The sequence below is a fragment of the Euprymna scolopes genome, chromosome 9 (assembly GCF_053919585.1).
Source record: "Euprymna scolopes isolate OS-2025 chromosome 9, ASM5391958v1, whole genome shotgun sequence".
In the NCBI taxonomy this organism is placed as follows: Eukaryota; Metazoa; Mollusca; class Cephalopoda; order Sepiida; family Sepiolidae; genus Euprymna; species Euprymna scolopes.
In genome coordinates, this window is record NC_136490.1 from 91,702,611 (window position 1) to 91,729,267 (window position 26,657).

The 26,657-nt window shown below is 35.8% G+C and overlaps 1 protein-coding gene and 1 pseudogene across 2 annotated transcripts in view; both read right to left on the minus strand.

The window, feature by feature from the left end:
- Positions 1-26,657, minus strand: part of LOC145284774 (uncharacterized) — a 132,462-nt gene that overhangs the window by 46,690 nt on the left and 59,115 nt on the right. The window lies entirely within an intron of this gene.
- On the minus strand, positions 23,357-23,534 carry LOC145285418 (U2 spliceosomal RNA; annotated as a pseudogene).

Here is a 26,657-nt window from a genome sequence, read left to right on the forward strand (position 1 = left end):
TTAAAATTAACCAGCCACCTCCTTTGCACCACGTGATCAAGATCAGAGGAGAGAAAATCAGAACTTGGTTGTTTACGGCCTTTGAAGTGTTGCCATAGATGATAGTATCGTCAGCATAAATGTCTACTAATGATCTAAGAATGTGATTTGGAAGATCATTGCTGTAGATTAGGAAGAGAGTTGGGCCCAGGATGGACTTAATATTGTGAGCTTCTGATTTCTGCCCGTCAACCACTACTCTTATGAACCTATCAGAGAAAAATGATTTAATAATTGAAAAGACATTTCCAGCTATACCGTAGCTGGAGATTTTGTGGAGTAGGCCTATGATATGCCAAGAGCAATTGCCCTAGAAATGAAGCCTCCATCAAGAGATTCACTAATCCTATGAGATAGAACTGTTAGCACATCAGCTGTAGATCTAGCAGAACGGAAACCATATTGCGTGTCACTGAGGAGGTTATTTTTGCTGAGGTGATTGCCTACTTCTCTGTTTTACACATATTTCAGCAACTTACTCATAACACAGAGGACACTGATTGATATGTATTGAGAGAGAGAGAGAGAGAGATGACCGATGACCTGAATATACGGGACATACTGACGGCGTTTTCCAAGGTGTTTGGAAGCAATTTCCTTAAGACAACGCTTAAACAGCTTTGTAAGTAGTTCTGGTTGAAGCTTTTTGAGCACTATAATAGGAATGCCGTCAGGACCAGTTTCTTTACTGGCAGAAAGAAAAAAATAGGAACATGCAACAAGCCATGTAAAAGTTCAGTTAGAAGATGAGCAGCCTATATGCCACTTAGATGTTTGTTCCTGGCAACTTCAAACCTTGATATAATAGAGATGGATATTACTTTGGTAGACTCGTTCCCGGATCAGAACCACGAACAGAGGATGCTACCTTTCATCTGATAACCCGAAAGCGATTATATTTTTTGTGTCATGTGGTGATCACCGATTGGCGCTACGGTTAAAAACGCCTCGAAAGGTATATTTAAATATTCGTTGGTCATGTTTAATGCCAGAATCGATTCGCCTTGTCCCCCGTTGCTCAAGTGAATAGTGATCATCCAATGATCAACGTCCATGGCGCATCCAGCGCTGCCTTGAACTGTTTAGTCATCTGCAGGTTGATCAGGGCTCCTGACAACATGTTTCATCGGTCAGCGGCTTGAATCGAAAGAGACATCTTCTGACGATTAAGTCGAAATCGTCTCGGGTGCAGCTTCTCTAAGTTTCCACGGAGCCATCTCTCTGTCACATTTTAAAACTAAATATTAAAACTGCCAGTTATGTCCCTTTTGCGTACTTGACCAACCATTGCAATCCCATGATCTCTCAATGACGCACTACTTAATGTGTCCAGCTGATATTTCTTATTTTAGCGGAGTACACCCATCTGCGGTATAAAATCAGGTTTTGTACTCCTAACAAATCATTTACGTTAATATTAATAAAGTTACAACATACTCATTTTTTTCGAAAATAAAAAACATTAAAATGTAAAAAAAAAGTAAATAAATAAATAGTTCCCTTTTTTTTCTGTTTAAGTAACATGCGAATTGATTTTATTCTTCTTCTTGCTCCCCAGCTGTTGCACGTGGCCAACGTTGCCGTTCGTTTTCTTTTTCGTGACAAAATAATTTCTCCCTTTTTTGTCTTAGTTATCAAACCTAAAGTCTTCAATGCGATCATTTTTCACCCAATCGATACAGCTCTTTGTCTATGAATCATCTCGTGTGTTTTTTTCGATCGGACTTTTATTCATGAAGTCATCTCATGCAAACGACTGACAAGCAAACACATGTCTTTCAAGTATTGCTTCTTTTGCAAACGACATTTGCAAATATAAATTATTCTGCGGGCATCGAGCTAAATATTTGTTCTTATGTGGAAGTCCAGTTTTAACACACAATTCACCTTGTTTCTTTCACAGCATTATTTTTCTAATGCATCACCATTTATTCAGGCCAAAGGCGACTCAGGAATAAAGGTTAATGTGATGGATTGTCAATTAAATGATTAAGAATATTATATAATAATGACTCATCACCACAAAAAGAAGGAGGTAATGCCTTGGAGCATCATGACCACAGAATAGATAGTACCTTATCTCCACCAACTTCCCAAAAAGAAGAGTTAATGTTTGGAAGGTAATATGACGAACGAACCGGTGACATTATTATTATTATTATTAAAAAAAAAAAAGACGAGATAATACTTAGGAGGATGATATTATTACAACAGAACAGATACTACACTATCACCTGCAGCATAAGTAGGAGTTATGGAAGGATACCTACATGGAGCTCAATTAGTGATCATATTGAGAGAGAGAGAGAGAGGGAGAGGGGGTGGTCAGAGTTTCTTTATTAACAGTGAAAGAAGAAAAACACATTCTTGCATTTTTTTTTCAAATAGCGTATTTTAAAATGAATTATTTTTTGTTGGATGTTTTTTTTTTTTTAATATGAGTTCGGCACAATTTTCAAGGTCAAAAGCGACTGAATAATAATAATTGAAGTGAGTGGATTATCAGTTGACTGACAAGGTTGAAAAATGATGAATGGAGTAAAAAGCTTGATTACGTATTTGCTAACTTCGATTTGAAGACGACCATGTTGTAGTATGTAAGAAATTACTCCAGTGTGAAAATCTGCCACAAACGGGAAGTTCTCTATGAAAATTGAACCTAACGTTTGGCACACCGAGAAAAAAAAGGAAGTTTTTTCAGTTGTTGGAGACGCGTTATGGACTGGAACTCAGTCGAGCATATTCAATGAAACAGAAACCTTGATTACTTATGGGAACAGTTTATGACAAGTATTTGTTTATGTCGAATTTGCAGATGGCCACATTATCTACAGAAAATCAGTCCCGTGGTAATATGTTTCACAGATGGGGGAAGAAGGTGTTTTTTTTTGGGGGGGGGGCTTTTCCTGAAAATTTCGCCTGACGTTAGACATGCGGATAAAAAAAGAAGTTTTTTCAGTTCTGGTAGAAAGATGATGAACGTCTTACAAAGAGGGAGTAAAGTGGAGTTCAGCCGAGCACCTTTCATAGCAACGTCTCCCTGTGACAAAAGGGCTGTAGAAAAGAAAAGTGATCTTAATCCACTAGATTGTGAAGTTAATTTTATACTTTATCAAAGCGAAAGAGGGATTTCTCCAACTGTAGCAGTAGAGCATCATCTTGGGACGTGTTTGACTCTTGTATAGGTAAATGATTGCATCAGAAGTTAGGCTCTTTCTCGAATAATAAGATAATCCATATTGTAACAACGTCAGAAACATTGAAGTGTTTGTTTTTTACAGTATATCATCCACTGTTAGGTTATTCGCTGTGGAGCTGGTGCCTATTGTAAACGTTTAAGTATATGTGATTACTTGAACACAAGTTGCTATTTTGCCAGAAGTTGTAAGGAAATTGCGGGTTCATACCTTTCTAGTATTAGTGTGTAAATGACTAAAGTAGCTTTGGGCGGATTTGAACTCAGCACAACTGATTCCATAGTTCGTAATTCTATCACTCAAACGCTGCCTTACAAACTTTAACTTGTTGTCGGGTTATATTACATATTTTTCTGGAGAGTGAAACTGTTTCTTCTCTCTGGAAGCTGGGATGGCTTTTCTTTTTTTTTTTTTTTTTTTTTTTTTGTTTACTTGCCTCTCCTCAAGGGCAGAGTTAAACATGAGGTCTATTTTTAATATGGGGGAACCTGCTCCCCAAAAAGGGGCGCTCTGGTCAGTAACAAAAATAAAAAATGTATCAGTCATGAAGGATTTCTCCATTACCCGAGACCAAAAAAGTGTAGTGCAGCATCTGAAGAACAGATACTTCACTTTGATCCTGGTCCGAAAGCCAAGAAAAAAAAGAGACTATGACGTATTTAACGTTAAAGTGTATTTGATTTCTTTAATTAAATGAAACTCTAATTCCTTATCTTGGCGCTGCTTCTCAAGAATTGTCATTAAATCATGAAGCTTTTACGTCTCTATCCATCGGGACCTTACATTATTATCGGTACTTTAGTTAAGATTTTGTCAGCAATTAAATTTCCTTCACTTCAAAATTATTCTACATCATGTAGTTAAGATAAACCAATGTTTTAGCGTTTTGAGCGAACAATTCTACCGGGAAACTGTCTCAACACGTCAACTCAAGAGCAAAAGCGTATGACTACGAAGTCATTCATGAAATCCTTTAAATCGGAATTCAAATTAACATTTCCACACCAAAAGCTTATTTTCTCGTAAAAATAGCTAATTAAATAAATTGTAAATAATGAACTTTTAGCATTTGTGCCTCCTCGACGTACATGCTCCCGACAAACAATAAAATCCACTCCCATTCACTGCTGAGGTTTCTAGATGCCGGACTTCTAGACTTTGGAATTCCTTCCCCGTTTCCTGCTTCTATGATTGTACTAATCTGCATAGGTTTAAATATACTTTGAACAAACATCTCGCTGTTCAACTCCCCAAAGTCCCCTGTTAGACACGATCCCAAATAGAAGCCACTTCTGTGCAAGTGGCAATATGCTTTGCTTGGGGTGGAAAGGAGTTTTTTTAAAAAGTGATTGCAGTGTTCCGGATAATCCCCTGTGATTTTCTTTTAATATTTTCCTAAGAAAGATAATCCTTACTCAAGGTCTCTGCGAGCCATAAGATTTTGCTGGCCAGATTTGTCTCGCGTGTCTTATGTTGTCCATGCATTCACTAGGCCAATCACACACACACACACACACACACCTGTTCACGTTATGGTTCGTTATGAAATTCCGAGCACCAATGTCCATTTTATTTGTTTCTATACCATTTCCTTCAGAACTGTGGGGGAACTTTTTACACTTTATCTAAAATTGAAATAATTTCAAATATCAGTTATTATTTCAGCATAGTGAATAGTAGTTCGTTGTCGTTCTTCATACTTTCCTTTCAAAAAAAAAAAAAAACTTCAGGTAATGTTTGTTAGACGTTCGCTCTGAGTGGGGTCCAGTTTTAACATTTCAATTTCACGACTGTCGACTAGTTTCAATAAAATCTTTCATCATCGCATCAGTCACTACGAGCGTTTGATAAAACCACCAATATTTAATTTGACATTAACTTCGATGTCGTAAAACGTTGTTGTCGCGCGCGCCATTGTCCGGATCTCACTTGGTGTTCCACAATTCCAACCACGAATCGAAATTGCCTTTGCAGCACAGCTTACCAAAATGATTGTCTTTTGTGATCTTCAATTTTTCTGACAGCTCTGAAAATATGTTTGTGATATTAGAAGAATAGTTTGCTTTCACTAAAGTTTCGCTACAACCGCCGCCGACATCTACAGACCGAAATACACACTACGTAAATATAAGAAAACTAGTGTTCCTATGAATAATAAAAAAAAAACTTCGTTGTCTCAACAATCCCTACAGCAAATTTGTAGGTGAATCAGAAGAACAGGCAACTCGAAGTCCGCAGCAAATGGTGTCAGATAAAAAGAAAATCGCATTTATATAAAACGGTCCGTTTATTAAATTCGACTTCTTGTTTTCGTTAAAAATAAGTTGTCAAATTAGAGTAAAAGAAATTATGTAAAATTTTATTACGCTTTTTTGTTTTAAACAGATCTTTTATAAAAAATAAATATTGCTAGATTATTTTTTTGTATAAAATAATACGAAGGGTCTGCAATAAGTAATGCCCCTGACCCACTTCCCATAGCAGTACAGCAACGAAATTTGGCACAATTATTAGTTTTTCTCTACATAGGAACAACCCAGAGTTATGCATTTCTCCCATTGTTTGATGCAGCTGTGGAGACTGTTTTTGTAAACACCGCAGGTTGGTCCTCCAACCACGACGTAACTTCAGAAATCAAGACTGCATCATTTGGGAAACGCTTTCCTTTCAAAAACAACTTTGTAGCTGGGAAGAGGTGAAAGTCAGAGGGTGAAAGGTCAGGAGAGTAGGGAGGATGGGGAAGGATTTCAGAACCAAATGCCCATACTTCTGATCTGGCGACATGCGAATTGTTGACCGGAGCGTTGTCCTGCAGGAGGAGGGTACCTTTGCTAATCTTGCCCCACCTCTTGATTTTGATAGCTTCCCTTAATTTCCTCAAAAGTGAAGCATAATAGGCTCCTGCAATTGTGGTACCCTTTGCCAGGAAATCTGTCATGACTACTCCGCCCTGGTCTCAGAAGACTGTAAGCATGACCTTGCCAGTGGAGGGCTGCACCCTTGCCTTCTTTGGAGGTGGTGAGTCCAAGTGCTTCCACTGCATTGACTTGGCTTTAGTCTCTGGATCATAGTGATGGACCCAGATTTCATCCTGTGTAATCAGTCTTTTGAAAAACTTTGACTCATCTTTTTGGCACACCTCCAAATTCATCCTCGAGTACTCGACGCGTTTTCGCTTCTGGAATGGTGTGAGCAACCTGGGAATCCATCTGGCAGACACCTTATGCATATGCAAATGGTCATGAATGATAGTTTCCACAGACCCTGTACAAATCTTGACATGTTGGGCTATTTGGCGAATAGTAATGCGCCGATTTTCCAAAATGGCAGCCTCAACTTGACGGACAGATGCCTCATCAATGGCAGAAGAGGGGCGACCAGGTCTGGGAGCTGTTTCCACAGACTTCCGGCCATGTTTGAATTCACGATGCCAGCGTTTTACAAGGTCATATGATGGGACATTATCAGCATACGTTTCTTTCATTTCATCAAAAGTCTCCTGTGGTGTGCGTCTTTTCAAATACAAAAACCGGATCACTGCTCGACATTCAACAGGCACCATTTCACACGTGACTCAGTTCAAACACCTGTAAAACAGAAACCACAATTAGTTCAGAGCTGTAATTTGCCACATAACCCGTAGAGATATAAATCATTGCACATGCAAAATTTCAGCTAGATCAAACAACTGGAAGTGAGTCAGGGGCATTACTTATTGCACGCCCCTCGTAAAATGGTATTGTTTCACTGTTTTTATTTTCTTTTTAGTGTGACATATTTCTTTATGAAATATTTATTGATTTCTTTCTATTTTAGAAAAAAATAGAATAAAATGCCTTCTTTTTGAAAAAATAATAAAGTTTTTTGTATTTCTTGTATCATAAAAATAGATTATTTTGGAAAAAAAAAAAAAAAAAAAAAAAAAACTAACATAATACACACGGATTTCATGTAAAATGACCGAAGACAGAATATGTACAAAACTTTTACATATTTTCTTTCACGCCAATTGGATTATTTATTTTTTAACTAAAACAGGAAGCCCAATTTTATATTTTTATATAAATAGGATTTTTTTTTACCGGCACCGTTTGCTGCGAACTTCCAGACACCTGTTCTTCTGATTCACTGTTTCCTGCAAGTTCAATAATTTACGTAATATCACGTAGGCATCTGTTTTACGTTAGAGTACATTCAAGTAAAATTTAAATAATCGATTCAATTACCGTGTATTTGTTTACTAGCAACTACGAAAACGATACATTAACAGCTGTATTTGTCGATAAAAATCGATATTATTATCTGTTTTGTTTCTTTGCCAATCCTATCTCGTTTTACAATTATTTGTTAAATTACGAGTGTCGGCCATGTTGTTTAACTGTGTATTAGACTACCGCTTGTTCATGCGCTCACTATATTTACACCAGGGTAATTGTTTTCATGTGATTGTAAAGTGGCAGCCATATTTTTTGATCTCATAGTAAAATGCAATAGATATTGTTTGATGTTAGTTCTTGTTTTTTTTTTTAGAAGATTCCAGCCACTAATGGAATAATTGTTTGTAAAAAAAAAGGGGGGGGTACTGTTTAAAAGTCGCGGTTAGACTATAACGCTAGAACAATTCGGTATGGACATTAAAAATTCCAAGGTAAATAAATCTTACTTTGACTGTAGATGGTTTATTCCTGAAATATTTTCAGGGGCCCCCCTCATTATCAAAAGGTAAGAAATGTAGATCAACTCTCTATGCTGTTGTTTTCATTTTGATTTAAATTGTCCGTTATATTGCTTTTTTTGAAACGCTATTTTGAATGTTTCGAAAAATTACGTTAATTCATAAGAGGAGTTAATTCTGTAATTTTTTTATTATTGTTTACTCTAAGGGAAGCAATTCTGTAATTCTGTCCTAGGGAGATAATTAATTCGTTTGTGGTTGTATAAGGAAAATATTGGTTATCATTGCCCTATTGTTATTTTCTGGTTTTAATTTTTTTAGCACTAACGATTTCTTTTATTCTAAGGTTTCCCCGGTCTCTCTCGATTGCTAGTATTTTAACAAGTATATTTTTATTGAAGTTGGAGGTGTTGGATATGTTTTTATAAAGATTTGAATTCTTTATCATTATTTATTTATCTGTTTCCAACGACTTAATAATTCCTGCATTGATAAAGATTCAAAACATCTTTTTATTCGATGAACAATGCAAAATGCAAACTGCGACATACTTTATATATATATATATATATATATATATATATATATATATATATATATATATATATATATATATACTCATCCACATAAAGTACTGTTTCGCTGTATCACAGCTCATCAGTGCGGCTAGACAGGCAACTAAAAAAAGCCAAAATCGAAACCTGACCGCCCAAACAACAGTCAAGGCTTCTCACCATTACGTTGCTATACGGCTGCTGCTGTACGAGTAGTGAATTAACGATGTTTTGACATCGTTCAAATGTCTAAGATCAATTTGTGTACACAAAGAGCATTGCTTAATACGCTAATGGCAGTTTATATATCATACCAGGACATAAGTTAGTCATAAGGTTTGCCAAATAAGGATTGGTACAAATCTAATATGGATCTTACTGTGATAATTTTAAAATTCGCGAGCGCATTCACACGTATATATACATTTATTTTCTTACAGAGAAGATTTACCAAAGACAAACATAAGAGGGAGATAATATGCAAAAATATGCATTAACTGACAAATTTGCTAACGTAAAAGTTCAAGTTAAAAGTCCCTGCTCACAATCCAAATAAGCATGAATTGCCAGGGTAAACACGATTAATGCGGTGGATTATGTAAAATAGATACAACTGTCTTAGTCCTGTATATAATAATGCTATGACCAGTGGTAAAAATATTATACTAAAATGACTAGGCGTCTGTGAGGTCTCGTCCAAACCGACACTGAAAACGAGATCCGACGACACGGAATCAGTGGTGTAAAACTATATAAAATAGAGAACCAAGAAGACACCTTCTCTAGCATCGTATGTTCAAACAATGAAGAGAAAATTACTTTAAAGTTATTCCATGAACGTAATTCGTGAATTTCTTACGGCAACAACGCAGAGTGAATTTTATCGATGACCAGAAGAAGAAAAGACTATTTATTTTATCTCCTGGAAATCTCATTTGTTTTTACCAGTAAACGGTCGCTGGTAATAACTCATATAAGATCTTATAGTAACCAAGGAATAACCATCATTCATATATCACCGCCAGCACCAGATTGTAGGTCACTTCTGAAATTGCTTTTTATCTGTTGATTGCAGTATGTTGCTGGTTATGTGCAGTTCTAGCGGGTCCTTCTCCCAGGTTTTACCTTTTTACCTGTTGAGAAGTGGAAAATGCCGACGAGGCTGCCTAGATATATTTTGCATACCGGAATTCTCTTCCTCTAGGGCGCTGACTTTTCAAATCTCACTTTCCGACCCTTGTGTCACATCATCCCGCCGTGGGAAAGAGACAAATGAATTTAAACCACAACTTTTAAAAACGTTAATGACAATGTCATTTCACGATTAAAATTCTATTTAAAACTAACAACCAAATTTGCTCAAAAACCAAGACAAAAATGGGCGATGTTTTCAACAAAAGAGAATAGGGTTCTATTGTTAAATTGAAATGATATTAGAGCTATCCATTGCATAATAGAAAAGGTTTTTTGACAGAGATGATAAGAAGGGGAGATTTATTGTTTCCAATCCCTGTTTTTTTTTTTTTTTATTTTAACCTAAATAAACAAACTCCATATTTACAAATGTGTTTTTTATATTCTTTTTTTTATCCTTCGCTCCAAATCTAAACAATCTCTAAAAGATTCTAAAAAAAGCAAAGTTGTTAAAACGGCAAGAGTGAACAACACCTCAGGCTTCTAAAGTTTATCTTTTCAACACTCTTGTCCTTATTTATATTGTACCTATCTATTTTCGCCTTGTCTCGGAATGGGTTGGGTGTGGGCACGCGCGTGGGGGTCTGTTTGGCCAATATGGGAGTAGAAGGAAGAGGAGTGAGAAGAGTTGGAGTAGGAGGCAGATCTGTGGGTGAAAGTAGAGCTCTGTTGAAAACTGAAACGCCATTGATTGTGGACCCAACGAAATCGGCCCGGTTCCATGGCAGCTCTAGCTCTATAGTCTCCATTGTCAACAACCGGTTCATCCAATCGTCCACTTAGTTTGTGGTTAAGGCCGTCTCCCCCCCCCCTCTCTCTCTCTCCTTTTCTTTTTCTCTCTCTTCGACTCACATTAACACATTTTATATTGTTAACGACCCACAAAGCGGTATCCAGTTTCCTTTTATATCGCTGTAATCTCAGTCAGACGAATGAAGACTCACGGCCTCTCCGCCTACCACCTCCCCTATTTACTCGTTCCTGCCGCCACACCCTTACCACCAGAAACCACACAGACACACACACACACACACACACACACACACACACACACACACACACACACGCACACACTTTGTTCAAAATGTTTTCAGGGATACACACTGCTATTTTGTGTCCATTGTCATTCAAATACATAAAACCAAGTCTTATGCTATTTCAACGTTCGTACTGATTCTCATTGACTTCTTACTTTTTGCTCTCTCTCTCTCTCTCTCTCTCTCTCTCTCTCTCTCTCTCTCTCTCTCTCTCTTTCTTTCTTACTTTCTCACTCTTTTCTCTTTCTTCTCTCTCATTATCTATCCCTATCTACACATGTGTATGTTCAATTATCAAAAAAAAAAAAAAAAAAGTGGACTTTTTTTCATGTATTCACTTTACGTAAAAACTACGAAGGATTACAACGTCTATATGTACCACCCCATGAGGGTAACTTTAGACACAAGGTCATTTTTTTATGTTATCTAAAATGTAATCATACATTGTTTAACACACACACACACACACACACACACACACACACACACACACACACACACACACACACACACACACACACACACACACAAGATGAATAGATTTTTTTTTTACATTTTTATCCACGTACACACGTGTTTCATCTATTTCCGGAAATCATCCGTGTAAAAGACAACTGTTATGCCTGCCGCACGATTCGTACTCCAGATCAAGTCAGAACTTTCAAATCTCAACTTTTCTATCGATTCAGCTTACTTAACAACCATAGAAAATTAAAGACGATTTTTAATGTGGGGAAAATCCAGCTCCACAAAAAAGAGGCACTCTGGATAGGAACAAAAATAAAAATTGTCTCAGTCTTAAAGGATTTCTCCTCCCCTGATCGAGGACAGAAAAGGTGAAGTCTAGCATCAGAACAGACACTGTGATCTTGCAAGTGTTTCTAGGAGAACCGGACGCAATCAGAGCTACAATATTGAACCACTCCTACTCAGAAAAACGTTAGGACATCAGACATTCGCAATCAGCGGTGACTGAGGGTATGGATTCGAGTGTCGAGTTTTGTGTGTTTGTTAGCAACACCGATGTGGTTTCATAAGACTAAACATATGTCTGTGGATGTTAATATTTAATTTGATGTTTGGATATTATATCCAATAATTTTTTCCAATACAAATAATTATAATAATAATAATGATAATAATGATAATAATAATAATAAGAAGAAGAAGAAGAAGAAGAAGAAAGAGGAAAAGAATATCCAAGAAGAATAAAAATAATAAAAAAAAACTCCTAGAAAGTTAATTATAGAAACTTAATAATAGGTATAAACACATGGACAGTATCACTAGTAAGATACTCTGTGCCGTTTGTCAAGTTGACCAAAGAATAACTGAGATATCTCGACCAGAAGACAGGAAACTTATAACCTTGCACAATCCATTACACCAAAGGATGATATCGACCGGCTCTACCGGAACAAAGAAAGGTTAATAATCGCAGCAAGAGACCCTGTAAAAACGAACAAGACAGAAAACAGTGGAACGGGATAAGACGAGAAAAGAAAATGGAAAGAAAAACAGCTTCACGGATTATTCATACGGTTGACAAAAGATGAGGCTCGCTAAAACATTTGGTCAATTCTACGAAAAGAACACCTAAACCGAGAAACTGAATCCCGAATAACAGGCGCTAAGTTGACACGATTAGAACCACTTATATCAAAGCAAATATCGTCAAGACAACAGAAAACAGAAAATGTAGACTTTGTAGACAAAAAGACGAAATGATAAACCACATAATAAGCGAATGTAATAAACTAGCCTAAAAAATATGAATAGACATGACCAGATGGGAAAGCAGTACACTGAGAACTATGTAAGCAACTGCATCTTGAACAACCGGACAAATGGTACAAAGACGAAACAGTAGCAGTACATGAAAATGGAATCATAAAATTCTGTGGGACATGAAAGTACAAAAAGATAAACCCGTCCAAGCAAGGAGACTAGATGTGATAATAGTTGACGAGAGGAAAAGTCCTGCTAGATCATAGATTTCGCCATTCCAGCAATCCATAAGGTGAATATGAAAGAGACAGAGAAGCGAGACAAATACACTGAACTTGCCAGAGAGCTGAAAAGCATATGGAAGATGAAGAAAATCAAGATGAGACCAATAATCGCGGGAGCAGTAGAAACAATCCTGAAAACTTCGAAAAAGGAATATAAGAGATTGGAATCATGGGAATACAACGAATAATAATGAAAACCTCTGAAATATTATGGAAAACTTTAATGCGGAGACTAATACACATTATATACAAGTGCCAGCCAGTCGCATGGAACCAAGAAAATTAAAACTGTATAATCGTAATTTAAACATAACCCAACCACCCTAAAATATTTTGGAGCCAGCATCAACTCGCACCATACCAAATAGTATATAAAAGGGTCAAGGAGGATGAAAAGACAGAGGAGAGAAAGCACCAACCAGACTTCTACTGGATAGCTTCGAAGAGAACTGGGACCTTCGGAAGGCTTATTGCCATCAAAATTCTACTGATGAGCAATGGTCATTGCCAGTGAGAAGTCAACGACAAGTGTCTGTTGCAATAACGCAAATTCATTTTCCAAGGTTACCGAAAGAGACGGAGAGTACGGGAAATCTAGGGAGACCTGTTGTCACCAAGACTCAAAGGAAAGCACGTGTTGTCTCAGTTAGCAATCTCTGACGATAGTGTGTGAGAACTAGTGAATAATAATAATAATAATAATAATAATAATAATAATAATAATAATAATAATAATGATAATAATAATAATAATGATAATAATAAGAAATATAAGGACTGACGAAACATTAATAGGTTTAAAGAATTACCATGAAATTTGAAACAAAATTATTTAAAAAAAAGAGGAAAATTTATAGCTCATATATATATATATATATATATATATATATATATATATATATATATATATATATATATATATATGGTTATTCATTGAACTTTTGAATAGTCAAGTCGCTGCCTGATGATATCTGTTGTTTAATTGAAACAAGTGGCTATTTGTAGCAGCGGGATGTGAGATGTTTATATAATAATAAACAAGTATTATCAGCTCTTTTTATTGAGCACTATCTAACAACCTCGTTGAATTCATTAGTCCATTACTTTTGAATAAAAAACCCGAGTATATATATATATATATATATATATATATATATATATATATATATATATACACGTGTGCGTATGTATGTACATATATGTATATATATGTGTGTATATATATACGCGTATAAATACACACACACACACACACACACACACATATATATATATTGTATTAATAAAGAGTAAAGTTGAATACTCATTTCACCGTTGTATATTTAAATTTGCGTCAGTTTGTGTCTACCTCTTACACTTCAGGAGAATGAGTTTATATTAGTTTCATTTCTATTGTTTCGCTTGATTCTGAAACATCATCAGAGTCTAAGAGCTAATGACAGTTCAAACCTGGCGTAAGTTACTGTTGTCATAGAAACATCAAATCATGGCCAAATCTCGACAATGTTATGTAAGCAATATTGCATCACGTTACGCTATATTGGCGCTTACCAAGGCAAAAAAGCTCATTAGAAACGGTTACGAAGTAAACACGCACCGGCCATTTTTTATATGCATGAATAATAGATGGGAATGGTCGACTTGTTTACTATACCGTGACCGTTCGAAATTCGAAAGTGATTTGGTGTACTGTAGACTATGGATGAGAAAATAAGTTATGGTTGTGTGAAAGCTTAGAGACAAACGTCAAGTTCATTTGTTTCCCTGAAACAAAGGAAATATTTTTGGACGCATCCGTGGTAATATAGAACCATAATCTCTCTCTCTCTCTCTCTCTCTCTCTCTCTCTCTCTCTCTCTCTCTCTCTTATTGATGCAATAATAACAGTTTAACTAGACCCGAAATGGCTATCATGTTTAAATAAATATGCTTGAATAAATGTTATTTTCACGGCAGGTGATCAACGGAGCTTCAGTCAATGTATGTTCTGCAAAAGTTTCCCAACAAATACTCGTCTACTTACAACAACTATCAATACTTTTCCTTTACTCTCCATCATTGCCTAAAACTAAACGAGAATTTCATGAGCAAAGTTCATTTTTTTAAACTTTCCGTCCGTCGAACACAGTACCGCGGACTACTTCCCAGCTGACTATAACATAGTTGTTTTCAAATCTAATCTAAATAAGTTCTTGTTGAGTCGTTCTGTTAAATAATTAATCTCTTCTAAAGTTCGCCCATTGAGGATCATTAAGGTGTTGTCTCAAACTGTATTTGACACTCATTAACCATTATCCTCGAGTGGTTCTTGGATCTTGATAAGCGGCGACCCCCTAGATAAAAAAAAATGAATAAGCACTACCTACTGGAAGCATACCTGTCGCAGGACGGGTACAATTAATTTCTTGAACCGAATATGTTAAAATCAAGATATAATGATAATGATCTCATCCACAGAATCGTTAGTCTAATTATAATCACAATCAAAATCAATTACATGATTCGGATTTTAGAAAGTCTCTCAAACTCAGGAAGAAATTGAAATTACGGGAATCCTGCTTAACTGGTGTGAAATGACTATAGATCAAAATCAATGCAAATCTGAAATATTTGAATTTTCAAGTGGGAGGATATGACTATACTTTCTAAACATTAATTTATATCTAATACAAATTAATAAAAGAGGATTTGAATTATCACGAAAATCTTTCACTCCCACCCATTTTCTCTCATTTGCATAATTTAAATATAGCCCAAATTACGTCTCCTCGCATCTTTTAGCTGTGCTCCAAATTTCATAATGGTCGGTTGATCAGTTTAATTTTATTCTGTACATTCATGGTCGCTGTTCAGTTTTGAAAGACAATGGATGACCCCTATAAGTCGGTTATATGGTCGGTTTTTAACGTAGGAAATATTCAATTACCCCTCCCCCACCTAAAAAAAATTCGCACTCTGGATTGAGACAAAAATTTAAACAAATTGCTTTTGTCTAAAAGGGTTTCTCGTTCACTAATAGAGGACAGCAAAGATTAATTATAGTATGTGAACAAATACTACACTTTGCACCTAGCCAAAAGGTCAATGACCAGCTTACGTCTCTTTATCTCTATATTATTCATAAAACAACCTAGAATTAAATAGCTTTATTATTTTGTTATTTAATTTATATTACGATTAGTAATCCTGATACATTTGTTTAATAATACGAAAGAAATGTTTAAAAATACTAAGTTCATGCACATGCAAATTGCTATGGAAAGAAAAAAATAAAATCTAATGACATTAAATTCGAAAAAGATCAACGGTGTCTTCATTTCCAAGCATAACTCAAATAATGTAAGGGGAATAACTCATATTTTAAATTGAAAGATATAATGAGAGTTGCCGTACAACTAAAATTTTTCTTCTTTTACTGCATACGTTTAAACATGTGCAAACAAATAAAACATAAAAGCTGAAATTACTTTACTGAATCCCGGACAACACCGATTACGTAAACACAGTAGAAAAATAAGGGTAGGCTTAAAATCGTCGTCAACATTTTAATAATAATGCGAACTCAATGTCTCTATTAGCATGTCTTTCCATTCATTTATACATCTACCTCTATATTTGTTTATGTAGTAAATCACGATGCAAAACAAATATTTTAACTACATAAGCGAGCGAATCTGGTTTACATAGAATGGAACTATAATCACGATCAAGACAAACGTATTTACAATCTTGAGAAACAGAGAGATACTTGAAATGTTGCTTATATATATATATATATATATATATATATATATATATATATATATAATATATATATATATATATATATAATATATATATATATAATATATATATATATAATATATATATATATAATATATATATATAATATATATATATATATAATATATATATATATATATATATATATATATATATATATAAATATAACATTGGTTATGTAGTCAACATTCAACTAAATGAAATTCTTGTACGTTTAGCTCAATAAGTGTTCCACTTTTTTGATCCAATGATGCGTAAGTCTAGACAAATTAACTTTGATTTCAACCGAATTAAATAAAATTACCATCTAGGATCTTCATTGTATTTCTATAGCCATTTCATCTCTAGTGGCTATACAATCAAACGAGCTTTGAATATTGCATTCAAAAACGAAACTTCAGTAAAAAAAAAAAATTGTATGCACGATTTGCAGGGCACAAGTCGATAACTTGCACTCGTTCACCACATCGATTTTGCTTAAAACTTTTTTTATTAGTTTAGTCGGAATCCCCCCCATATATATATATATATATATATATATATATATATATATATATATATATATATATATATATATATATATATATTATAAAGGGAATTAGACCTGGAGTCTAAAGAGCAAAGTTATTTTAATGCATAAGGACTTAAAAAGAAACATTGTTTATAATAATGCAGATATATAATAAGCTCAATAGGTATAGTTATCCTAGAGTTATATTTATATTGAGTATAACGATTGGTAATTGTAAATTATGAATCAGTTTTAAAAGGAAAAACAACAAAAAAATCAAATTGAGTGTATGATTGTTTCGAAAACCATATTCATTTTATTAAAATTGAGAATAAGCATTGAAGATGATAAACAAATACTTTGTTTTCGAATCTAATCGGTACAAAAAGGGGGAGGGAGAAGTTTAAGACATCAAAATAAAACAGCATTTTTGTATTAAGTAAGGTGGATAGTCCTTATTGAGTTTCATTAGAAAATTTGTTTTAAAGTTCGTCAGTATATTTGTGGCCATTTTGTATTTTGCTCACAATACACACGCGCGCGTGCTTCCTTGTCTCCCTACCCTTCCCTAACATTATCTACTTCAGCACCATATCTTCTTTTCACGGGTACTTTTCTTTCCGCCAGAATAACCAACTTTATGTATATTCGTTGACTCTGTTCACGCAAGAAGCTTTTCTGGACAAAGTTCTTTCAATGAAGCGAAAAAAAAAATGTATACAAGCATGTTAATCCTTTTATCGTTTGTTACATTTTTACCTGTACATTGTGTCGTGTTGTATTTAACCTCTACAATACTTTTTACACACAAACATATGTAAAAAACATTAAAAAAACTGACAATGTCATTGAGGTATGAATATATAAATAACTAAATCCATGTTTGCAACTCAATACAAGGTGACGATCGTCTTTATGAATAATTGAGAGCACAAATAAGTAGACGTCGATATGAAAAGTTATTCTTCCTCAGCTGAGGTCGGTTGGACCTTCTAACTGATCAATATGGAATTCAATCCTCGTATATTGGAGGGTCCTTTAGCATGTGTGAACACACACGGGTTGATTTCCCCATGGTTAAAATTAGGGATGGGACGAGTCCAATATTTGTTCCGATTCCGATACAATTATCGATTCCGAATCTTTATAAATATCTAAATATTTTACTATAAAGTTACTTTTCACAATTACCGTAAAATATACAGATGTTTTCGTAAAGATACATTTGTGAGAGATGATCTATTAATTTTAGCTTTACTAAATAGCTTAAGATCAATAGATATTCATTATTTTAGTATTAATATCAGCAGTAGAATGAATTTTCTTGACAGAAAATCAAATAAGCCCAATGAAAAAAATCGTTTTTAGCATCGGAAAATAGGCACGCATTTTTTCGATTCCGATACTGATTCCGATACTCCGAAAAGTTCCGAATTTTTCGGATTCCCGATCCCGACTCCGATTAATCGTTCCAACACTAGTTTAAATTTTCTACGCGTTGAACTATTTATTTAATGTTACAAAAGTATTACGATCATGCTAAATGTAATCTTACCTATAGAAACTCGCAAATTATTCACGTGATGCCTTGGGAATAGAAAGTTAACTATGAATATACTATGTATTTTTTATTATTATTATTTCCTTCCTTTAAAGATTGTAACGCTGGGTATGGGGCAGCCAAACCAGCTGCAAACGTTCCCCTGCTTTGTATTGAAACCAACCGAGAGCTCTTTTGAGTATCCTCATTGTTCCCTTAAGTGCAATTGTGTGGATTTCTCTTGCACTTGGTTCACCAGGAATATTAGTTAGGTAAGACTTCAGGTTCTTCTTTAAGCCCTATGGCACTTACAATAACCGGTATAATTGATATCTCTCTAAGATTCCAGTTTCTTTTCATATGATACATGAGACCTTGATATTTAGTCTGTTTCTCTATTTCAGCTCTGTTCAGACCTCCACCATTAGTATTACTTACTTTAACCAAGGTTATATATGCGTGTCTCTGTGCGTGCGTGTATGTATATTTGTGTGCATGTCTATATATGTCTATGTATATGTATTTATATGTATAAATGACTATATATTAGTGTTGGTACGATTGATTGGAATCGAGAATCGAAAAAAATCGAAATATTTGCGATATCGCAATCGGTGTCAGAATCAGCAATATTTGTGGTTATTTTCTGATGACAAAAACGATTCTTTTTATTGTTTTCATTTCTTTGTTTTTGTTCGATTAGTCACGATGAAATGATTTGTAGATAACTATGTGTATGCATATATGTATATATAAAAAGATCCGGACACTTTTGTCGATTATCGACTCAAAAACTACTTGACAGATTCTAATCTAGTTTTAGCAGATATAGGGATAAAACTACTACTACTACTACTACTACTCTTGCTGCTGCTCCTACTACTACTACTACTACTACTACTACTAGTATTATGTGATACTATATACCTAAGATATATATGTGATACTGTGTCAATCGCTTTATAGCAGATTAGTAAAATATCAATATTTGACTAAATATACGTCACAAAAAAATTAAAATTGCATCATCGAAGGACTGCTTTAAAGTTACTTATTCCCCACGTTTTATTCAAATTTATGCGATATTCACGAAGTTATGACATTTTATTTATTATCAATGAATTTATACTGTCCATCGCTTTATTACAGATCTTTTAAAAGGTTGTTTTAGGGCAAAACTACTATGTCTAATCATGAAAACTTTTTTTTTAAACATTCTACTGTCAAAGGAAAATATACAAAAGCACGTCCTAGGTGCTTAGCCTCAAATGAATGAATTATTTATCGACATATGCACCAGTTTTTAAAATAACTTTAAGCAACCTTTTGTCAACCGAGGAAGTCAATTGTTTGATCTGAAAAGGAGTTATGGCTCTAGCGACATCAAGTATTTTCATTCACAGGCCATTCTTTGAAGTAAATTGCTCTCCTCTCTTATAAACCTCTCTTTCAATATTTACCAAAGATTTTCAATGGGTTAAAGTCTAGAGAACACGGTGGTCAGAACATGAGAGTTTCTCCGATGAAATTCATAAAAAAGAAGGCTGCAGTCGCCCTAGCAGAATGAGATGGTGTATTGTCATGCATAAAGCATCTGAAAGCGACGTGGCAATGATAGGTCATCTAGCCATGGTGACAAATGATTATCCAAAAGCGCCGGATACGCATTGCTTTACACACTCTGGCACTCGAAATGGTCCAACCAACTTTTTCTAATGATTCCCCTCCAAAACACGATGCCAACACCTCCGTGTTGACAATGAATTCTGTAAGGGGTCAGGATCCCGTTCGAGTTCCAAACTTTGGCCCACCCATCCGAACCGTCAAGAGTAGCACGGGTCTCATCCGTAAAGAGGACACGTTGGTAATGCATTTTTATGTAATTCTGTGCCCAAGCCATTCCTTTTCCCCGATGTTGTTTGCTCAATGAAGGCATTGAAAGAGGTTTAATGTTCCTTGCCATCTCATTCAACGCATTGCGTCGGGCCTGCCTGAATCTTGGAGCAATTTCAGCTCTTGCAAAAACGAAAGCATTGGTGCTGTTTGAGTTTCGACTGATTTCCCTACAAATTTTCCGAATATCACGATCTGAAAGGTTTCTCCTGGTGCTCTTATCCTTTCTGGATTTGGTATTGGGGTTGTTCACAAATGAAGCCAAGGTTCTTGGATCCTTTTGCAGATCCATGGCTAAATTTTGCATAGACAATTCTTCTGCGAGTCCAGTAACAATCCTTTGATTTCGATAACCTTCAATAGCCCGTTCTTTGGCATTTTAAAAGACCTGTAATAAAGCAATGGACAGTATAAATTCCTTGATAATAAATAAAATGCTATAACTTCGTGAATATCGCATGAATTTGAATAAAAATTTGGGAAATAATTAATCTTAAAGCAGTCCGTTGATGATACAATTTTAATTTTTTGTGACGTATATTTAGTGAAATAATGATATTTTATTAATCTGCAATAAATCGATTGACACAGTTTATATGTAATAGTATAGCTTCTATGATAGTAAAATCAATAAAAACAATGCCGATAAGCATTATTCACGTGCTCTCGTGTAATGAATGAATGCGTGAATGTAGGATTGACATGAAATTCTTAAAGATAAACTAAAATGACCGAAAAATGGGCTAAAATAACTTAAATAAATAAAAAGTAAATGACTTAGAATGACTTTAATTAACTTAAGGATGAATTGAATGACCTTAAGAATGACTTGAATGCTTAAAATATAACTGGAATCCTTAAAAAAACAACTTGAATGATCTAGAGAATAACTTGAATGGCTTTGAGACTGACTGGCTGTAAAGTGTGTGATCATTTTACATTAAATTAATATAGAAAAGTGACCCCCCCACTTTATATCACAAAGTTACAAACATAAGAACAGCATGTAGTAAGAAAAGATACTACACTTTGATATCGGCTAAAAGGCCAAGAAAAGGGTATTTATTTGCTCTCCCACCGAGCAAATTAGACACAAGGCCGATTTTTAATGTGAGGAGTTAAGGGGGAATGGGGACCACCTCCCCAAGGTGTAAGGGTGTTGGATAGTGACAATTGGTATGAAGGGTTGTCCCCACATATGGTCTTTGCTTGCAGTATCTGCCGGAACAGATACTACACTTTAATCTTGACCAAAAGGGGCAAGAAAAGGATATTTATTTGCTCCCCCACCGAGCAAATTAGGCACAAGGCCGATTTTTAATGTGAGGAGTGAAGGGGAAATGGGGACCAGCTCCCTGGGGAGTAGGGGAGCTGGATAGTGACAATTGGTATGAAGGGTTGCCCCTACATTGACCAAGGTCCTATATGTGGAGTTTCCACCACATATGGTCTTTGCTTGCAATATCTGCCGGAACAGATACTACACTTTGATCTTCATATTTAATTTATTCCGTTTAAAGAAAAAATTACAATTAAAAAAATTTCAATATAAAATGAAAAAAAAGTAAAATCTCCAAAAGAAAAACAAATTTAGGCACAAGGCGCTATAAGATCCGGGGAGAGGTGTATTGCAGGGTATTTCTAACTAAAGTAAAAATTGGAGTGTTTGTCGACTTTACTCTTGACTGACAACATTTACCACAATACCTCATTCAATCTGTGGATTCTAAACTAACTAATGAAAACCCCGGCGTTTTTTCAAGAAAGGATATATATACAATTCCTGTATGTGTGTATGTGCAATTTTTTTTATTATTATTAAAATGTGTGTGTGTGTGTGTGTGTGTGTGTGTGTGTGTGTGTGTGTGTGTGTGTGTGTGTGAAAAAAGTTCAATTCATTGGAAAATAAAAAGTTCTTGAATTTGGAAGAGAAACAGTTCGTGTTGGGGAGTGGGGAATCTAGAAAAAATATACAAAAAATAAAATTGCCTAGTGCATTGTTAGTAAGGTCCCTCCCTGACCTAATCTAAAAAGTTAGATCACCCACTGTTTTCCGGGGCACTTAAAACAAGCGAGGAGATCCCTAGTGGGGATTGGGAAGAATTCTTATCGGGTGTTGGGAGGAAAAATAAATAATTGTCAAAAACAAAAAAAAGGAAGATGGGGGGGGGCGACCTTCGAGTAGGGGTTGACCAAGGAGTGATAAAACAAAAAGATAGTTGGGGGGGGAGGGTTGTGGTAGGGTAGCCTCGGAAGATTCTCTAGTGCCAAAACACAAACAATCAGGGGACAGGATCTCATTTGTACCACCAGTCAAGAGTCTCTTTACTTTTTATTTGTCTAAACTAGCGGAATGTGCTCCGTAGGACCCAGTACCATGTGTGCCATGCTTATGGTGGTAACACAAATTCAAACTTGGCGCCTCGTCGAATGTACAAGCTAGCGTCATGCACCCACCTCTTGTCAAAGGCCACTCGAGGCAACCACCTCCAATCGCATCTGATCTTTACTTAAGCAGATGTTTAAAGTAGACGATCAGATCCCGATCCGGAACAGATATCCTTTTGCGGACTCGCTTGAGGCATGTGATCCATCCTTGCTACTGCTAGTATTGCTAGAAAAAACATTCTTTTCTCCATACGCAGCGGCGGATACATGTTCTCCACAAAATATGATTCGTCGAGTTCAATCCAGCGCTTGGCATCGATACGAGCCGTTACCTCGTTGACATACCCTAAGAGGGTCTTGACTCTGCTGCAGCGGAAAAAGGCATGTCTCCCTCATGTCCTCGTCGCAGCGCAGTGAGTAGACCCGGGTTTCTTTGATCTTGGCCAAAAGGCCAAGAAAAGGGTATTTATTTGCTCCCCCCACCAAGCAAATTAGGCACAAGGCCGATTTTTAATGTGAGGAGTGAAGGAGAAATGGGGACCAACTCCCTGGGGAGTAGGGGAGTTGGATAGTGACAGTTGGTATGAAGGGTTGCCCCTACATTGACCAATAACTTATATGTGGGATTTCCCTCACATATGGTCTTTGCTTGCAGTATTTGCCGGAACAGATACTACACTTTGATCTTGGCCAAAAGGCCAAGAAAAATGTATTTATTTGCTCCCCTCACCGAGCAAATTAGGCACAAGGCCGATTTTTAATCTGAGGAGTGAAGGGGAAATGGGGACCAACTTCCCGGGGAATAGGGAAGCTGGATAGTGACAATTGGTATGAAGGGTTGCCCCTACATTGATCAAGGTCTGATATGTGGGTTTACCCTCACATATGGTCTTTGCTTGCAGTATCTGGTGGGACAGATACTACACTTTGATCTTGGCCAAAAGGCCAAGAAAAGGAGGGTTATTTATTTGCTCCCCCACCGAGCAAATTAGGCACAAGGCCGATTTTTAATGTGAGGAGTGAAGGGGAAATGGGGACCTACTCCCCGGGGAATTGGGGTGCTGGATAGTGACAATATGTATGAAGGGTTTACCCTACATTGACCAAGGTCTTACATGTGGGATTGCCCCCGCATATGGTTTTTGCTTGCAATATCTGTTCCGGCAGATATTGCACTTTGATCTTAGCCAAAAGGGCAAGAAAAGCTTAAAAAGATAAGAACAACATCTATTAACAACAGAACTTTCATCTTAACCAAAAAGGCTAAGCACAAAAGTGTTACGGACAGGCCGACAGACCGACAGACCGACCGACCGACAGACCAACCGACAGACAGACTGAGTGACTTATAGAGTCGCTTGCACGCGACTAAAAACTTTTCGGCTCTAGGACAATGATGTGTATTTGTGTAATTATTATTAAGTATATATCTAACATTATTGGATAATCCGCATAAATGCAATATCGTCTACAGACCATGAAAACAATGAAATACTGAACATGTTTAACGTATATTGAAACACTCACTCACACGTAGGTGTAGGTTTTAAAAAATTAGTTACACTTTGTAACATGTAAAAACAATATAAACTATCCGCATACACATCGCTATTCTTTTACAAATATATACGTATATATGTACATACAGACACATATATAATCAGACGCTATTGCACGTACTTTTCGTATTTCCTTGCGAATGTATCCGCTCTTCTCATTCCATTTCTACTCCTCTACCCTCCAACTTCTCCCCCTCCCCCTTTTGCTCCAGGGTAATGCTGTAGAGTTTACCCAAAACCTCCAAACTGTTTGCTCTCATGAGTCGTTAGAACTCCTCAAGCCATGAATTAAATTGAAAACCTTGCTTAAGATGCATGATCGTTTCTCTCGAGGGATAATTCTCCTTATTGAACGCTTGAAGTTTCTTTACCGATTCCTTGAATGAATATTTATTGGGGGATCGTGAAACCCCCACGTCCCCTTATCGCCACTCTTCTCTACAATCCAACTGAGCTCCGAACCTGGTCAACCATCCCGTTCGCACCATCAACTTTTTCTGATTGTATCACTTCGACTTGGCCTGATCAACAATGAACTTTGCAATTATTTCGTTAGCAATGGTTCATGTCTCTGGAGTTTTTAAATTTCATGCGAAGAGATCTTGAGGAATTGACCTTAAGGTCATCAGTCGAACACTCTCAAGCATTTCACCAGTTTTGATACATTATAAGTGAATTTACGGTTTCATCGCGTTGAAATCTGCGTTCTCACCGAATGACCGTTGTTAAGCAACGTTAAACCGTGTCAGTACTTATATGGGTGACTAGTTTGAATGACCATATGCCGCAAATTTGGAAATAGAAAGGGCGTTAAATGTCACTTTCTCTACTATATTTAGAAATGATATGAATCCACATCTCTATACGCGGTGTTTGGAAAATATAGCAAATATATAACTTTTTATATAATGTTCTATATGTGTATATTGATCGGGAAATGCTTGGTTTCTGAGTTATAGGCCACAGTTACTGATTTATTTATTGTCAACATCTAATGTGTACAATGTGTGTGTAATAGTGCACTGCTATTTCTATATATGGGATTAATAAACACTATCTCTGTAACAGGATCACTGGTAAAATAAGTCTGGACCTGGTGTTGCAATATTCACCAACAAAACCATTAAAACAATGCCACCAAATAAATGTAAAAGTTGTGCGACTAGTTATGCATCATAATCGGCAGGGCCTCTTTGGATAGTCAACCTGGGACACCCGGTCAGAATCCTGCGAATGTTGGTCACTTTTATTTCATGTAACGTAATACAACAGACCAAATAAGGTAAATAGATCGAACAGAGAAAAAAGTTGGTCACGACAGAAATTAGACAAGCAATAGTATATTATTGCAAATGCAATCGCCATATGAACCGGTTCCTTTGCATATATAGAATATGATTCTGAAATTATACGATAGATTTTCCAAACATTTTGCATAGCAATCGGTGAAAGGGTCAGCCATGCTGGACTTTCTAGTCAATTGATCTAGAGCAATTGATCTAGGAAAAGTAAAACTTCGAAATAACAGTCGTCCTTCTGTGTTCAACCCAGCATTCCTTCGGGTTGTTTTGGATTTCTTCTTGCCATTGGACTTTAAGCAATGACGGATTAGGAGAAATGCGGTCAGTGAATGCGTTGTAAACTCATAATCGCATAGATCACCCGTTCGGAAGATATTGTCTCTCGAGACAAGTTTGCCAATGAATAAAGTGAAGAAAGAAAAAAGAAAAGTGATGAAGGAAAGAAGAATAGGAAATAAATAAAATAAAAAATGTGAAAAAGTAACTTGTACGAATTATTGAATAGAATTATCGTTAAGTCCGTTGTGTAAAGTTGGAAGTTATTGGTCGTCTGTTTCGTATTATCTCTTCAACTGCTTTTTCAAATCGTTTATTTTTATTTATTTATTTATTTATTCAGTTATTTGGTCTTCTTTCCTCGCTCCAAATGATTTGTGTCAATGGAATTATTGTTTTCTTTTCAAATGTTTATCGCGGACAATTAATTATTGCAATAGTCAGACAATTAAACTAATGTCTTCTTAAATTAAAAAAAAAAAAATGCCCATTAAATAGTTTTCATTTAGATTACATTTAAATGTTTGCGTTTTAAATCATTAAAATGACCTTGACATAAGAACCGACCCCCCCTCCTGGCTCTCATTTCTCCTTCTTCCTTTTTTCTTCTCCTTTTCTTTTTTCTTCTTAATTTCTTCTTCTTTGTCAATTTTTATTCTTTCTTATTTTCCAATTTTTACACCTTTGTTGTTTCTTCT